At 38.2% G+C, this 17465-nt stretch overlaps 1 protein-coding gene across 2 annotated transcripts in view; it reads left to right on the top strand.

Moving 5' to 3' along the window:
* Positions 1–9248, top strand: part of LOC138820405 (intracellular hyaluronan-binding protein 4-like) — a 56370-nt gene extending 47122 nt beyond the window's left edge. The window contains exon 5 of one of the 2 annotated variants that reach the window (XR_011369862.1): positions 9067–9248. The gene's annotated coding sequence lies outside the window, so the exon portion shown is untranslated. The remainder of the gene's footprint in view (positions 1–9066) is intronic. The other variant, XR_011369860.1, reaches the window with a different exon arrangement.
* Positions 9249–17465: the final 8217 nt, after the last annotated feature.

The raw sequence follows: 17465 nt of genomic DNA, 5'->3' as shown, positions 1-17465 counted from the left end.
CACACTCTGCTTTATCAGATGTCCTGCCTATAATTATCCTGTACCCTTGAAACCCTTCCACTCCTTCCCAAAGCTCCACCTCCAGCTTGCCCCAATGCTTCAAGCCCTGCCCTGCTCCATCAGAAAACACCCACCACTCTATCCGATCTCTCAACACCCAAATTGCTCCACCTGAAACCACTGTACCAATTGGCTTCCCTCTGGAATCCTCGTCAGGCTCAATTGGAAATCCCTGTCCCTCCCTAGTCCCTTCTTTTAAGGTTGCCTTGCCCTACTGGAAACCCAGCCACAGTAGGTTTGGTACTGCCTTGCAATACTGAAATACCCACCCAACTGTACTCCCTGTCTGCAAGTTGTGGCTGGGTTTACTGAAAACCTCATCCTCACTAGTCTAGTCCATTGGATTCTCGCCCTGTTTACACAAAGCCCTCCTAATAAGGCTTGTCAACTGCTACCACATCCTGCTCCATAGAAACATCACTTACACCTTACCACATGCCTCAAAGTCGTACCATGCTCTAATAGAAACCCTACCCCTTACTAGCCCACTCCTTCGGAGCACCGCCCTTCCCTCTCAAAGCCACACCCCCAAAAACCTCTCACTGATAGCCCTGCCTTCCTCCACCAGAAACACTGCCTTCTTTCAGCCTCTTCCCTCAATTCCCCTCCCTGCTCCACGGGAAACCCCACCCTGCCTATCCCGTGGAGGCTCTCAGTGCTCCACCAGAAACCCTCCTCCCCTGTAGCCTTGTTCTTCCATTTCAAAGTCCTGTCTGCAAATAACAAGCTCCCCTTTTGCCCTGCCTTCTTATACTGAAAAACAGGCCACCTGTCGGCCTTCTTCCTAAAGCCATGCCCTGTTCCCCTGGAAACTCCACCCCGAACAAGTCTAGTCTTTCCGGTCCCCTCCCTACTGTCTCATAGCCCTACCCATACTGACCTCTCCCCTCAAAGCCCTGCCCAGTTACACCACAGAACCTTTGTAAGTACCAGCTTCTCGCTTGAACCTGACAGGGCCCCACCAGGATCCCCACACAACCTTATCCAGGAAGGTCTCACCTAGTAACTGTTTTATTCCAAATGTGATTTTATATTGGTCATAGAATTCACACTAATCAATAGGATAAAATAGCAGTGTTGCAAACAGGAAACATAAAAATGAGATAGCTATTAGATGTCTAAGTCCAGTTTGGGGTTTATGTAGGCTTCACACAAAATGTTTCTGCCAAATAAATAAATGATGGCATAATAGCTAAAAAGATTTAGTGTCATTATTAACATCTAACACATGCTGAGATTTTTATTTATACCTCTCTTTCTCCCTTTCTTTTTTCCCTCCCTCTTATTTTCCTCCCTCCCTCCTTTCTTTTCTCTTTCTTCGTTCTTTTTCCTTTCCTTCTTTAGCACATGACTATGAATTTATTTTGTTTGCTAAACAACATTCCTTTTTTGATTTACTTTGCTCATAGGTTATCAGTTTTGCTGAGGGCCAAACAGAGTCTGAATTCCTCACCTCTGTCAGCGAATTTGAGGGATCAAAAGTGCATTCCAACATGCCTGGTTTTCGATGTGCAGATCTTATTAATTTCCTTGCTGACTGATGCTGAACAGTGATCATCTCAAATTCTATCTCTTCAGTTAATGATGTGAACTCCAGTAGCCTGCCCTACTACAGATTGTCTAAATGAGTGATTGAAGGCAATTTGATTTTAATCTCTTTTTTGACATTCCTATGGCTTGAACTTTGGCTTGAACTAGGATGCTTTGGCTCAAGGCACTTGAGCGACAGTGACATTTTTGTTTTTTTCTGTGATGATTTGGTGACAAAAGACTCACAGACTTTCCTGCTCAGGCTGGGTTTGAACCACTATGCTCAGGTCTCAGCATTCAAATAACTACGATTACAGATGTCAGGCACTGTTGCATGCCTACAATTTGAGTTTAATCACTGGCATAAATATTAAAATAGGTTTGTTCCTGTTAAAATATAGGGTAAGTAAGTGTGAAAATATAGTTTCACTAATCAGATAATGTAAGGAGTTATTTTGCTGTTTGTCATTTTGAATGTAATTTTTGAAAACATACTTTATTTCTTGAAAATGAGATTAAAGACTTTGAATTGCCTGATATGCTATCTCACATCTATGATCAATATTTGTTAGAAGTCAGAGATCTACGGCATCACAATGTGAACATATCCTCGCCAAAAAGGTATGCATACCAATCTCAAAAACAAGTGAAGCATGAATACTCATACCATTAATATCAGCAACATAAGAGGGATAGGTACCAGTGCATGGTCCATGCATTGCCTACAAAAAAGAGATTGAAAGATGACCTAAAAGTACAAAAAGCAAGAGGCATGTAAAGATTAGTTATAAAACTAAATGCATGTATAATTAAATGCATTTTAAAATGACATATTCATTCATTTTAATTATGAATTTGATTTTATAACTGTATTTCTCCACCCTTCATGTGCTCATTAATGTGCCTTTCAGCACTTGATTCAACTCCCACATATGAATACTCAATTCTGGGTGCTTATTTTGTTGGGCTGTGAGTTAGCTTTTCTAAAAAAATACAGTGTAGTTCTTAAAGAGAAACTTCTCTGAAGAGGAAAGAAGGATGGCCAGTAGACACATGAAGAAATGCTCAACCTCCCTAGCCATAAAAGAAATGCAAGTCAAAACAACATTGAGATACCACCTCACTCCAGATAGAATGGCTATAATCAAGAACTCTAATAACAACAGAGCTGGAGGGGATGTGGACAGAAGGGAACCTTACTGCATTATTGGTGGGAGTGTAAACTTGTTCAACCACCTTGCAAAGTAGTATGGAGGTTCCTCAAAAGACTCCACATAGAGCTCCCCTAAGACCCAGCAATCCCACTTTTAGTCACTTAACGAAATGACCACAAACAAGACCATACTAAAACTACCAACACAACTATGTTTATTGCAACATTATTTACCATAGCTAAGAAATGGAACCAACCAAGATGCCCACAGTAGATGAATGGTCAAGAAAATATGGTATATATACACAATAGAATTCTATGCCTCCTTCAGAAAGAAAGGCATTGCCCCATTTGTTAGGAAATGAAACGACTTGAACAAAATTATATTAAGTGAAATAAGCCAGGCCCAAAGAAACCTAGATCCCATGGTTTCCCTTATTTGCAATAACTAGTATATTTCTGAGACAAGCACAAAAGCTCAGATAAGTTGATGTTAGGTGAAATGAACCCCAAGATAAGTGTTTAAATGGTTTTTCTTTCTTGCTATTGTTTCTACCATATTTATAACATGATTTATTTGTTGTTTCGTATGTTCCTCCCTCACGTTTGAACCCCTGCTTTCATTCTATTTGATGTTGGTATAATTTGAGGAAGGGAAGGGAAAAAAACCAAATCATTTAAATAGGGATACAGGTGGATACATTACAACAATGAGATGTAGAATTAGTTATGTTGAAATGAGAACTTTACAACTTTGGCTGGGGGGAGGGGCAGTGAGTGGGAGATGGGAAGGGATGGCAAGGGGAATTAAAGGAGGAGGCTACCATGCTTGATAAGAAATATACTCATTACATTGCCCATGTAATTGTAACCCCTCTGTACGGTATTTTCACACACAAAAAAAGAATTATTGGTATAATTTGAAAATATATTTGAGTAATAAATAGAATAGAAAAAATATTAATTCACTTTTTTATCACTACATATCTTTTTGTCTAAATATAAATCCCAGACTTAAACTAAGGGCCTAGAATAAGCAAAATGGCTTCTAGATCATTTCTTTCCACAGAAGATGACAGCAGCAGAAGGAAAACCGATCCACAACCTGCAGAAGGAAGAAAGAGTTTAATGTCTCCTTAATTCTTAGGTTTCCATGCTCAATGAGGAATCCTCAGTACAGAGGACAGTTTAAGGAACTAACAGTTCCTGTGCTGTTCCTCATAGGAAGCAGACACCAGTCTCCCATCATGCTTGAATGATTATCTTGGCTGTGTTCTGAGAGGGTCCAGGAGGACTCTGTCATGGTCACTGGAGACTCAGAATTGCTCTCTAAGACAATGACATAGAGGAAAGTGGTCACAAGACCTCAGTCTGGGTTTTGTCAGGTTTAGATGATTCGTAACAGGCTCTGATGACTTCTGACTAAGAATGTGAATGTATCATGAGGTTCCAGTACAAGAATTTATCATGACATGTGTTAGCTTGCACCATTTCCTAATGAAAGCCAACAAAATATAATGCCCTCTGGGCATATTCTCATCAATATTTATTAGTTTAAAAGTTATAAAATCAAGTTGATGATGAGGAAAAAACCCAGATAAAAACAAAATTTCAGGGGCATTTACAAAAATGTTGTTCTGTACATATCAAATATGACAAATTATTAAAACTTAATGAAGCTGCGTAAGTTATATTGATTTCTTTTGTTCTACTATTGCAAATTTCTTTTACATTTCAACTCCTTAATAAAAAGAAGCTAGGCCAAGCACTACCAGTGACTCACATCTAGCTGTAACTCTAGCTATTTAGAAGGATTTGACCTGAGGAAAGTGGATTTAAGTTTACCCCAGGTAGGAAAATCTGTGAAACTTTAATCTCCAATTAACAGTTCAAATTCCAGAAGTGGAAGTTTGGTTCAAGTTGTAGAGTGTCAGCCTTGACTAAAAAAAGCTAAAGGTCAGCTCCTTGAGTTCAAGTCCCAGTATACACACACACACACACACACACACACACACACACACACACACACACACACACACACACAACACACACACACACACACACACACACACAATCTACCTCAAAAATAACCAGTGACCAGGAAACAGAAACAAGATAATAATTTTCTTTATTTTCTTTCGTTTTTGCCCCCTCCTTTGTTTCCTCTTCCCACCCCTTCCCACCAGCCCCCCCTCTCCGTAAGACCCCCCCACTGGCCAAAGTTGTAAATTTCATTTTTCGACATAACGATTTGTACATCTCATTGTTGGAATGGGCCCACCTGTACACCTATTAAACAATTGTTTTTTCCCTTCCCCTCCACAAATTATACCTACATCATATACAGTGAAAGCAGGGTTTATACCATGAGGGAGGCACATACAAAGCAACAAAGAAATCATCTTATAAGTATGTTAGAATCAATTGCATGAAAGCAAAAACATTTGAATCCTTATCTTCAGGTTCATTTCACCTAACATCAACTTATCTCACCTTTTTGCTTGTCTTAGACATATTTGTCATTTTTTTTCATTTATTTCTCTTTGGGAAGGTAAAGGGGGCAGAGAAATGGAGGCACAAAAGATGAACATATGGAGCAGTGGTACTCAGTTGAGACTATGTTGAAAGTGCACTATGCAACTTGTTGGTGGGGAAGTGTGAAGACTCAGGGTCTATGTTGAAGGGGCAGAATGATGCAGGCTTCAGCCTCAGGATTATCTGAGGACTGTGTTTGGGATTAGGAAAGCTCTTGGTATGCCGGGCTAGAGAAGGAAAATGTTTTCTCTCCCTATCTCAAAACACATGTCATAGACTCCTGGGAGCTGAGGAAGTAGATGTTCTGGCTGCTTAAGCATAGATGAACAGCTGGTCAAGCATTTTCCTGAGATTGGAGCAGTGGTTTGAGCTTGTTCTAAAATAGTTTAGATAATAATATATCAAGATATTGTCTCATAGGTCAAATAAAAATGTATCTGTTGAAATTTTTTGTATGAATGACTTCTGACCAAATCTTGGCAAAGATCATGCTTGCTTGTCTTTAAATACCCACTAATAATAAATCACAGCATGCAGTGGCAATTGTTCTTTGCACTCTGCATCCCCTATGTCCTTTTGATTTCACGACCCTTATCCAGGGACCCCAACGCACTAGATGTTGACAGGGAAGTAGAGGAAAACTGGAAGAGACGAAAGGAAAGGGTGATATTGTCCACAAAGAAATGCACTCATGGAAATAGATCTGTGGCTCAAGATGAGTGCGATTCTTCAGCGAAAGGGCTCAGGGACAGTGCCCATGCCCTGGGTTCAAGCCTCATGACTGACTATAACAAAAATAAAGACAAAAGAAATGTAGTCATTACCTCACTTATGTAACAAAGCTCTCTACATCACAATATTAATAAAATAATAATAATAAGGAAGTTAATTAAAAAAACAAATCAGTGGGAGAGAAAAACTGAGAGAGCAAGGGATGGGCTGATATTTCCAAAAAGAAATATACTCATACCTAAATTATATGACTATAACCTCTGTTTAAATCATCTTTATAATAACAATATAAAAGAAAAAAAAACAGAAATAGTGCTGGAGGCATAACTCACATGGAATAAGTTCAGACTAATATGTAATAGCAAGTTCAAATCCCATTATCAATTTCCTCTTCAAAAATGGTTCTTCTCATCACTTTTATTTCCCTAGCTTATGAGAGGGGGTGTAAACAGTTAAAGAGTGAGGAATAAGTCATACATACAGGAGAAATTTAATCTATCAGGCAGAGAACAGTACCTGTAAAGAGCAGTACAAGCTAGAATACATGTTGACTAGAACACATGCTGACGCCATGATTTCTGAAATTTAAAAAAAAAAACCATAGTTGAATTTGAATACAGGCTGCACTGTATACTAGCTGGGGATGGAAAGTTAACTAAAGTCTCTGGACTTCAAATTCTTCATAGGTAAAGTGAGCATAACAATACTTATCTCACAGGATTATGAGACCTGGATGTCATCAAACATGGAGCAGGTTGTGTGTTAGTTGTGTGTGCAACACTCAAACCCTGCTGGGGGGGGGTATAAAATGGCATGATGTTTACCATATTACTTAACAGTTATACAACAACTACTACAGGCTCACACCTGTAATCCTACTTAAAAAAGAGGCTGACACCTGAGGATCTTGTTTCTAAGTCAGCCTGGACAGAAAGTGGATGAGACTCATCTCCAATGACTTCTAAAAAGGCTGGAGGTGGATCTTTGGTTCAAGTGGTAGAGTGCTAGACTTGAGCATAAACCTCAGGAACAGTGCCCAGGCCCTGAGTTCAAGCCCTAGGGCCCGCACACACACACACACACACACACAAATTGTTGGCTTTGTGGACAAGGACTTGCTGGGTAGCTCAGGCTGCTCTTTAACTTAAATCCTCCTGGGTACTGGGATTACAGGTATGTCTAACATACTTGAATTCACTCAGAATAAAATTCATTCAAATTCATGATGATACTATGGCTTAAAGCTGTTCACACTAATTTTCAAGTATACAAAATATAAATAATATAGGTGGATATGGTACTATGCTACCACATGGTAATTCCAGCCATTACTCAGGAACCTGAAACAGAGAAGAATAAAGATTTGAGGTAAGTCTGGTCTACACTGTAGGACTTAGTCTCGCAAAAAAAGAAAATTTTATAAATATTAATCTCCTGTGAAATATACAATATGTTAAATTTATATAATGGAACAAATAGATCATTATAATGGAAATAAAATCTTGGCACAAATTTTAAATACATACATATGTGTGTATATGTATTATATATTATATATTTAAATTTAGAGAAGAAAATTTTCAAGTGGTATTATCTGCATCTGTCAATCTGTCACCCACCTATTTACCAACAACAGTGATTTCTATTTAGTGTTCAAAAAATGCTGTTTTCTCACATAAGTACAAAAAAAGTTCAAAACCAAAAATTCAAAAGTTGCATTATCATATGTACAAAAGTACTTTATTCCCTACCATAAGGATTTGGAGAAAATATGCATTAAGTTAATGGCATGGAATACTGCTCAAGAATGGAAGTCTAAGAGAATGTAGATTGTGTGTGTGTGTGTGTGTGTGTGTGTGTGTGTGTGTGTGTGTGTGTGTGTGTGTGTGTGTGTGTGTGTGTGTGTTCCATGAGTAAATAATGGAGTCTGAATTACACATATTACTCTTACTTAGTCTTTTTGCTCAAAGCTGCCATTCTACTACTTAAGCCACATTTCCACTTCTGGATTTTGATTTCTTTCTTTTTATTTGTGGGTCATGGGCTTGAACTCTGGTCTTGGGTGCTATCTCTCAGCTCTTCAGCTCAAGGGCGAGCACTCTACTGCTTGAGCCACAGTGCCACTTCCAGTTTTGTAGTGGTTTATTGGAGATAGTCTCGCAGACTTTCCTGTTCAGGCTAGCTTTAATTGTGATCCTCAGATCTCAGCCTCCTGAGTAGCAAGGGTTACAGGATTGAGTCACCGGCACCAGCTTAGATTTTGGTTTCTTTCTTTCTTTCTTTCTTTCTTTCTTTCTTTCTTTCTTTCTTTCTTTCTTTCTTTCTTTCTTTCTTTCTTTCTTTCATTCTTTCTTTCTTTCTTTCTTTCTTTCTTTCTTTCTTTTTTGGGGGGTCCGGTAGTGGGGCCTGAATTCTGGGCCTGGACACTCTCACCTCTTCAGCTCAAGACTAGCTCTCTACAACGTGTGCCACAGCACCACTTCTGGCTTCTTTCTTTTTGCTTATGTGGTGCTGAGGAATCGAACCCAGGGCCTCATGCATGCAAGGAAAGTGCTCTACCACTGAGCCACCTTCCCAACCCAGATTTTAGTTTCTTAATTGGAGAAATATTGCAGATTATTTTGCATAGGCCGCTTTAAACCAGGATCCTCCATTTTTGGCCTCTACAGTAGCTAAGAGTTAAAACATGAACCAATGGTGTACAGCAACTATGTTAACGTTTTTGTCATGTTTGAATGAATTTTAAATTAAGACATATATGTTACTTTTGAAAGTGGCAGGAAATAGTAATTAATGTTTAACAGAATTTAAAATATACATAGCTCAGAATGGCAAGTAGCTGGGAAGAGGATGGAATAAATAAAAAAATACTTATGACTGTTTTCAGACTGTGCATAGAAATGATTGAATTGTTGGAGAACAAAGATATCAGATAGTTGAGGTCCAGCTGGCTGCCATACACATGATGCCAGCTGCTACTTTTCACAAGATTGTGATGTTGCTGGTGACACAGCTCCGTTTCCAGTTGGGAGCCTGAAATATTTCTATTGATCTAGCAGGAGAAACACACCAGTACAAGAAATGTGATTACCAGTGCCGAATGCAAAAAGACATCCAGTCCAAGGAAGACAGAATAACTTTATTTCTGAAAGAATTCTCTTACAAAGAATCCTGAGCTGAATATGTTGGTGAATGTCTGATATCTCTGAAATTGAGAGGCTGATTTTTTTTATTGTGAAAATACAATATAGAGGAGTTACAATTAAATGGACGAGATAATTTGTATATTTCTTATCAAGCATTATTGCCGCTTCCTTTGTTTCCCCTTCCCATCCCTTCCCATTTCCCATCCCTCCCATTGCTCCCCGCCCCCTGCCACCACCCCCCGGCCAAAGTTATAACCGCTGTTTTCACTGTATTTGATGTTGATATAGTTTGTGGAGGGGATGGGAAACAATAAATCATTTAAATAGAGAGGCTAATTTAGAAGTTAGCTTGAGACCACCCCAAGTTTTAGGTCAACAGAAGGACACATAGAAAAACCCTATCTTAAAACAACAACAACAAAATAATTCCCAATGACTGGGAATGTGGTTAATTTTAGAATGGTTGCCTAGCCTGCATGAAGCACTTGATTTGATTCCTCAGTATGACATAAACAGAAAAACTGGAAGTGGTGCTGTGGCTCAATTGGTAGTGTGCTAGCCTTGAGCAAAAAAAGCTCAGAGAGATTGCCCAGGCCATGATTTCAAGCCCTAGGACTGGCAAAGTTTTTTTTTTTTTAAAGAACAAGTGCAAAATGCTGTTTGTTGGAATAAATATGCTGAAGAGTTCTTTGTGCTCAATAGCAAATTGTGTTGTTGGACATTCATAATGAACTTTGTTAGGAAAAAGTAAAATAAATTAATGAAATAATATCTAGCATTGGACAGGACATGGTGAGATCTACAACTGATTGCTGCCTATGGTTACTTCATACAACTATCGTTACAGATACAATTGTCAGATTGTGATATTGTAAAGGTACAATCATGGGTTTTTGTCTTTTTCCAAATAATCTTACTGTTAGGAGCCAGTGGCTCACACTTGTAATCCTAGCTATTTGGGACGCTGAGAACTATGGGTCCATGAGACTCTTATCTCCAATTAAACGTTCAGAAAATGTGAAGTGTAATCTTGTTCAAGTGGTAGAGCACTAGCCATGAGCTCAAGAGCTCAGGGACAACGTGCAGACCCACAGTTCAAGCCCCACAACTAACAAAAACTAATAATATTAATAATAATAGTAATGATAATTTTAAAGTTACTATTAAGGTGTTATATATAAAGACTATCATTTCATAAGTTTGTTTCTTTGATAATAGAAACACAAATCCATTTCCATTGCCAAGAGCCAGGATTTGGCCATCTGCTTTCCACCTGATCTTTGGGTGTAGAAGCAATCTATAATACAAAGGAAACCAAACCAATTCTGACTATAAATATTTTTTCTCTGCATATCTTAAAAAACCATGCTGTCAACATGAAATAAAAAATCCCAAAGTTTAAAACATTCTTCTAGACAAGTTAAATAATTACTAAGAACAAGTTATTTTAAGAATAATTTCAGAGATCTTGAACTCAGGGCCTGGGTTCAAATTCTGAGATTTATTACTCAAGAATAGTGCTGCCATGTTGAGCCACAGTGACACTTGTAATTTTCTCCTGGTTAATTGAAGAGAAGTGTCTCACTGACTTTCTTGTCCAACCTGGCTTTGAACTAGGATCTGGAGATCTCAGCCCTCTGAATAGGTAGAATTATAGGCATGAGCTACTGGCGCCTGGCTAGACTAATTGCTTAACTGAGAGATCAGTTAAAATTAAATGTTAATCATGTTTAACTTTGTAAAATAAAGTTAACTGAAATGCCTTCTACTAGAAATAAGGAATCAAATGTGCTCACTTTGTAGGTGGGTTACAAAGTTCTTACCAAAAGCTACATACTTTCCTTGTGTTCTATCCTTCCAAAATTGTTTGCTTTCCGGAATCATGCCTTGTCTTTCCTTTCTGGTTTCTTTAGCTTATTTCATACATGCTCACAGCTTCTTCAGCTATCATTTACTCATGTGAAGAGCTTGTAAATATCTATTTTCAATCCAAACTCCTTGTATGCCCCTCTCATCCATATATTCAAGTGCCATAAATACTTGTGAAACAGTAATCATGTCTTTCCATTACTGGATATTAATGTGTAAGTAAAATTTAGGAAAATAATGGAATAACATCAATAAATATAACTGATGTTTGTAATAGTAGTGCTAAACATTACTACAATGCTGATTATTTTCTGAGCAATTTAATATCAAGCTCAAGGAAAACAACGTTGTTGAATGCTGATATTGGGGTTTAAACTCGGGACCTTACCTTCTCACTCACGTGTTTTCCCTCAAGGGCGGTGTTTTGCCCTTGAACCACAGATTCCCTTCCAAATTCATTTGGGAGATTAATTAGAGATTAAAAAAACTCATCTTTCCTTCTTGGGCTGGATTAAAACCTGGATTCACAGATATCAGCTCTCTGAGTAGCTAGGATAATTATGTGTGCTAACAATGTCCAGTTTCAAGGAGAGGGCAAGGTACTGATTTCAAGCTCCAGGAACAGCACAAAATCAAAACCAAAAGTTATGACATATAAATATACTGATAAACTAGGAACCCAAACAAACCAAATGTGGGTATCTAGATGGGTGAAGGACTTAATAGCATTATCACTATTACCTTCTCTGGCATTTGGAAAAATCTGAAATTATGAGTTACACGCATAGCTTAGTTGATATAGTACTAGCTGAAGAGCAACAGCATCAAACACCAAATACAAGTCCCAGTCTCAGACTTTAAATAAAATCTGAAATAATTTGTTTCTAAATGAGAAATGACCATATGAAAACTGAAAAATTCGGGAAGACCGAATTTTAAATTTCAGTGATTACCATACAGACTTATCAGAGCATGTGTAACTTTATACTACATGAAGTGGGTTATATTAAGGGCTTAAAAACTGTACACATTTATACTGCTAAAAAAAGCACAATTTACCAGGACACTGGGAATTCACATCAATAATTCTAGCCTAGGGCTCTGCTACTTGAGCCACAAACTCCATTTCCAGCATTTTGGGTTTTTACTTGGAGATAGGAGTCTCACAGGTTTTCCTCCCATGGCTGGCTTTGAAACAAAATCCTCAGCTCTTTGCCTACTGAGTAGCTAGGATTTCAAGCTTAAACTGATACTCTTTTATTCCTCTATTCTCTTCTATTCTTCTTTTGCTCCTCTATGGATATTTAAGAATCATTTTGTTAAGTGGCTTAAAAACCCTGCTTTTGAACACAGCAGAGACAAATCAATGAAAATAGAAGCTGTGTCTGAATAGATCAATAAATGGACATATATTTAAAAAGACTGATCAAAATACATAATAACAAAGCAGAGAAGAAACCAGTTGCCAATAACCAAAACAAATGAGTACTTTATCAGAAATCCTACAGTTGTAAAATTAAAAAGTGAAGTAATCAATAACTTCAGATGATTTATTCAAAGATGAAACTTATCAAGCCTACTTAAGGAATAAAGAGACAAATGGAATCTATGCATATTTCATTATTTTACATTTAAATGCATTCCAATCAAGAAAACTCTAGGAATTAATAAATTTATTATTGATTTTTCCTAAAACTTTGAAGAGATCATTTTGATTCTACAAAATACTTCTTTAGAAAGTGAAGAAAGAGTAGTTGCCCTATTAAAGGTTCTTTAAAAATATACCTGGCTGAATTTTGTCTGGAATTATATTCCATGTCCTGAGCAATGAAGGGCAATTTTTTTCAGGACATTGAGTTGTCTAATCATTAAGTACTTGATTCTTCATTTACTCAGTCTTTGTTTTTTGTATAACAGTTGGAAGCTTCCATAAAATCCATTTGGAGGGTTTTTACTCAAAGCAGAATGACATACTGTAGACATCTCAGGATTTAGAGCAGTGAGTATGAAAGCCATGAACAGTTAACTTGTCTTTGAATAAGTTTTTAATACATAGAGCATAAGTAAGAAAGAACATTTTAGGTGACGAGTAAGGGAGGCCAGGAGGTGGTTGAGCACCTCCATAGGAAGACAAAAGCTTGGGATACACCCTGAGGTAGAATTGTCCTATTCTGTCCTGTCCTGTCAAGGTACTTGTCATGAATTGGGTGCCTGCATAGGGAGGGCTGGCACTGCTAGCACAACAACATGAATATGGTCAGTTTGCCACCATCCATGGTCAGCAGCAGAAACCAGATGAAGTGGAGCAGGGATTATACAGAGGCTGACCCGTGCTTGATGGATGATGCTTCTGTGCATACATGATGAAGACCACAGTCCAGCTTTTGTTTTTCCAATAGAGAAACTGCAGCGCTGCCTGGGCCATAAGCATGTCCACTTGCCTTGGAAGCTGTGGGCTTCCTCCACCAGGAGTCCTCCACCAGGATGTTGGTGCAGCTCACACCGTCTGTGGAGGGTAGGAAGTAAAATCAAGATTCCCAGGAGTTCTCTCTTTCCATAGGGTCAGTGCCCAAAGCGGATGGAGCCAGGAGTGTAACTGTTTCCAGGAACCCAAATGGGAACACTTCAGGGCTGTGGAGAAGTGGGGTCCATCAAACAAAACCCTAGCCAGACATCACATACACTTCTGCCTTCTTTGGGGACTCAAACACCAGCATGTACAGTGCTGCTGTGCTGTTGTGCTGGCTGGCCATGAGGGAAGAATAGCAGTATGCTTATGAGCACATGAGCTCCTGGGCCTCAGAGGGACATTTATCTGAAGAAGAGGGTCCAGTACTTCTGGTGTGCTGTGTCCTGTCCGCCCTTCTCCATACACCTTACCTTGCATGTGATTGTGGGCTTCATTGTGGGAGCTTTCCTGCTGCACCATCACTGCTGCCAATGTTGCCCAAATTCTATAACCTTTAGAAAGACTAGGTCAAAGCCTGAGAATATTAGCAGAAATTGGCTACCTCAAAGAAGAGGGTAGGGAAAAGGTAGATAAATGAAGGGAGGAAGGGGCAGAATGTAGTTGAGCTCATTGGGAGAGAGTGAGTAAACAGAAGATGCTTCATGAAAGGAAATGTTCTCTTCTGACTCATGCAATTGTATTCCCTCTACACTACCTCTTTATCATAACTATAAACTAAATTAATTTTCTAAAAAGGAATTCATTTCATATACTACAAAACTACGAAAAATAAGGGAAGGGGTGTGTCAGAGGGGGGTGGGAATGTTATAGGGGTGGCATGGATTAATAGACACTGTATTCATAAACTGCTTTGTCACATGGCACCTCTTTTCTACAACTACTTAAAGATAATTAACAAATAAAAATAATAAAGGAATAGATGTAAATTAAGGTGAACACAGGAGAAAGAAATGGTTGATATATACTTCTGATATAGAATAGGGCTTCCTATTAGGTTAGGAAGGGTCCGAAAACTCTACTATTTTTGTAGTATTTCAGAATAAGATGAGATTCATAAAGCATGGTTCATTATATTTGTCAAAAATAATTTAAATAGTTGTTAATAAGCCAACAACATTAAATTCCTATATTATCTACATGAATACATTTAATTTATGACCATGGTTTGACAGAAAAATCTAAGGAATTGTTTTATTTATCTTTTTGGTCGGTCATGGGGTTTCAATTGTGGGCCTGGGCACTACCCACCATCTCTTCAGCTCATGGCAAGGACTCTTCCACTTGAGCCACAAAGCTATTTCTGCTTTTCTGGTGATTAATTAGAAATGAGAGTCTCATGGAATTGCCTGTCTGGGCTGGCTTTGAAGCCGGATCCTTAGATCTCAGCAAATTGAGTAGCTAGTATTACGTGCAAGAGCCACCGATGCCTGGCTAAAAATCTTAATTCCAATTAACCAGGAGAAAGCTAGAACTTGAGGCTTTGTTTAAAAGGTGGAATGAAGGCAAAAAGTGAAAAGCAAATACTAGCAGAGAGGCAGACAGAGAATGAGAGAGAAAGAGAGGGAGGGGAGAGACGTAGAGAGGGAGGGTAAGAGATGGAGGGAGAGAGAGGGAAAATGTAAAAACCTGGGAAGAGACAGGCAAAAGAGGGTAATGAAAGTGAATATTATCAAAATATGTAGTATAAAAACATGAAAATATAATGGAGTCCATTATTTGTCTAATAATAAGACAATATGTCTAATAGAAATTCAAGTTTGAAAGCCAATTTCTCAATTTATAAATTTTATTTAGACAGTGATGAGAACGGATGTTAGCTACTGGGGAAGGTATTACTTACATTCAATTCTAAGGCCGCGACCACAATCCCTGAAGATGCTCCTACCCTAACCAGGCCAATGAAGTGCCAACTGCCAGTTTTAACAGCAAAAAATAGAGAAGTGTCATTCTGAGAACCAGAGGATTATAATGACCAGCCATCTGTGGCTCAAGCTTGTAATCCTAATTACTCAGGAGCCTGAGTTGTGAGGATCCATGTCAGAACAAGCAGGAAAGTCTCTGAGACACTAATCTCAAATGAAACACCACAAATAGGAAATGGAGCTGTGGTTCAAGTACAAAGTCTCCAGGACAGCACTCAGGCTCTGAATTCACTCTCAGGTTCAGAAAACACACACACACACACACACACACACACACACACACACACACACACACACACACACAAAGTTAATTATGTATTAGAAAACTCAGTCATGTGTCAACATTTAATGTTCACAAATGTTAAGTCCCACTGAATTTCACATTTTCTTAAAGGGGACTATTTCCTTGGCAGAATGTCCTACATTTTTAAAAAGAATTTATAGCCATACTTCTTTGGCAGTCTCTATCACAAATTAGAATGGTGGGGAAGGGTAGGGAATGGGAAACTATAGCCACTTTCCTTATGCTCTAATGATATTCTTACACTTCACTAGTGGAAAGACATTAGCAGTAATGAGATGTGTCTAAAATAATTTAAAACCATTGAAATTTCCACTGATCATGTACAGGCTGATTAATTAAGTACAATGTTTCATATATAGTGAACACCGCAGGTTGCTCGGTCAAGTGAGAAGAAACCTATATATGATATAATCGGTAAAATCTTATGTGAGTATGTTATACTCATGGACACTTGATGTTTGTATATGCATGGGAAAGGTTCTGGCAATATATATCTGGCAATGGTATTCTTTTGGGAACGGCATATATGATTGTGCAGATAGAGTGGGGAGAATAATTTAAACCCTAGATTTCAATTATGACAGTTATATACAACTAAAGTCTGTTACTTTAAAAATTAAAAAAGACTTACTAGCGTATGAGATAAGAAAAATAGCACATATATCTGTAGTAATTTTTTCTCACTTTTTCCAAGGGATTTGATTATGACATTTTTGTATATTCAAACAATGTATCTTTATGAGACTCATCTCTCCATCACTCTCACACATCTTCAGCCTTTCTCAAGTCAATGTCAACATGCCGTGTTGTTTATTTTTCACACCTATTTAAAAACTATATATTTTGAACATGTTTGCCTACTTTTGTATTCTGTTTGTCCTTCTCACTTCCATTAAAACACGCACCTATGATAGTAGCTGTTTTGCATTCCTATCTCTCATTTTATTTAAATTGCATGAAAATAGTATTTAAGAGATTTCACCATAAAAGTTTACAAACTCTTATTGAGTAATCTTAATGATATTGATGACCTCAGTCTCCCTTTCCCCAACTAGCCTACTCATCAATATTCAATAGATTTCGGTGAGTTTCCTTTTGTCAACATTGCCATGCACAGATGACAAATAAATTTATTTATCCTTCCCCAATCCTACTAATCCTCTTAAAAATTCCTAAACGTACAGACAGATTCTATACATGTATTTATATATGATTCTCTATGTGTTTACACATGCTTATATTTTAGATTGTGCATTTACATATTATAGAAAACATGTGACCTTTATCCTTCTTAACCTGTTTACTTCACTCAGCCTGATAGTCTCCATTTCTATCCATTTACTTGCAAATGAAAACATTTCACCCATCTTAATGTATGGTGTGAATTAGAAGGGAAAGACCTGGCAGGGAATACACAATGGGAATCTGGCAACCTGCAATTATCATTTAATGCCACGTGGCCAGAAAGATTGCTGGTGTGAGTGCAGATGGAGGGAAGTGAGAAATCAAGGAAGCCTCCAACATGTCCAAATGTGCCAGAAGACCTCTTAACCAGGACAAAGAATCTGGGGTGATAAGGGAAGAAATAGCCAAAAAGTTTGAGCAGGGAAAGGAGATGAGATAACTGGGAGCCACCTGCCACAGCAAAGTCAGGTAACATGAAGAATGGAGCTGACACAGACTTGGCAAAGATTAAGGTACTGGGGTCTTTGACAAAGCCATTGAAGGCTATCAGATAATTGTT

Source organism: Dipodomys merriami, unplaced genomic scaffold, assembly GCF_024711535.1.
Source record: "Dipodomys merriami isolate MVZ:Mamm:240054 unplaced genomic scaffold, mDipMer1.0.p SCAF_88, whole genome shotgun sequence".
Taxonomy (NCBI): domain Eukaryota; kingdom Metazoa; phylum Chordata; class Mammalia; order Rodentia; family Heteromyidae; genus Dipodomys; species Dipodomys merriami.
Note: the sequence above shows the minus strand (reverse complement) of the source record. Positions and strands in the feature narration are given on the sequence as shown.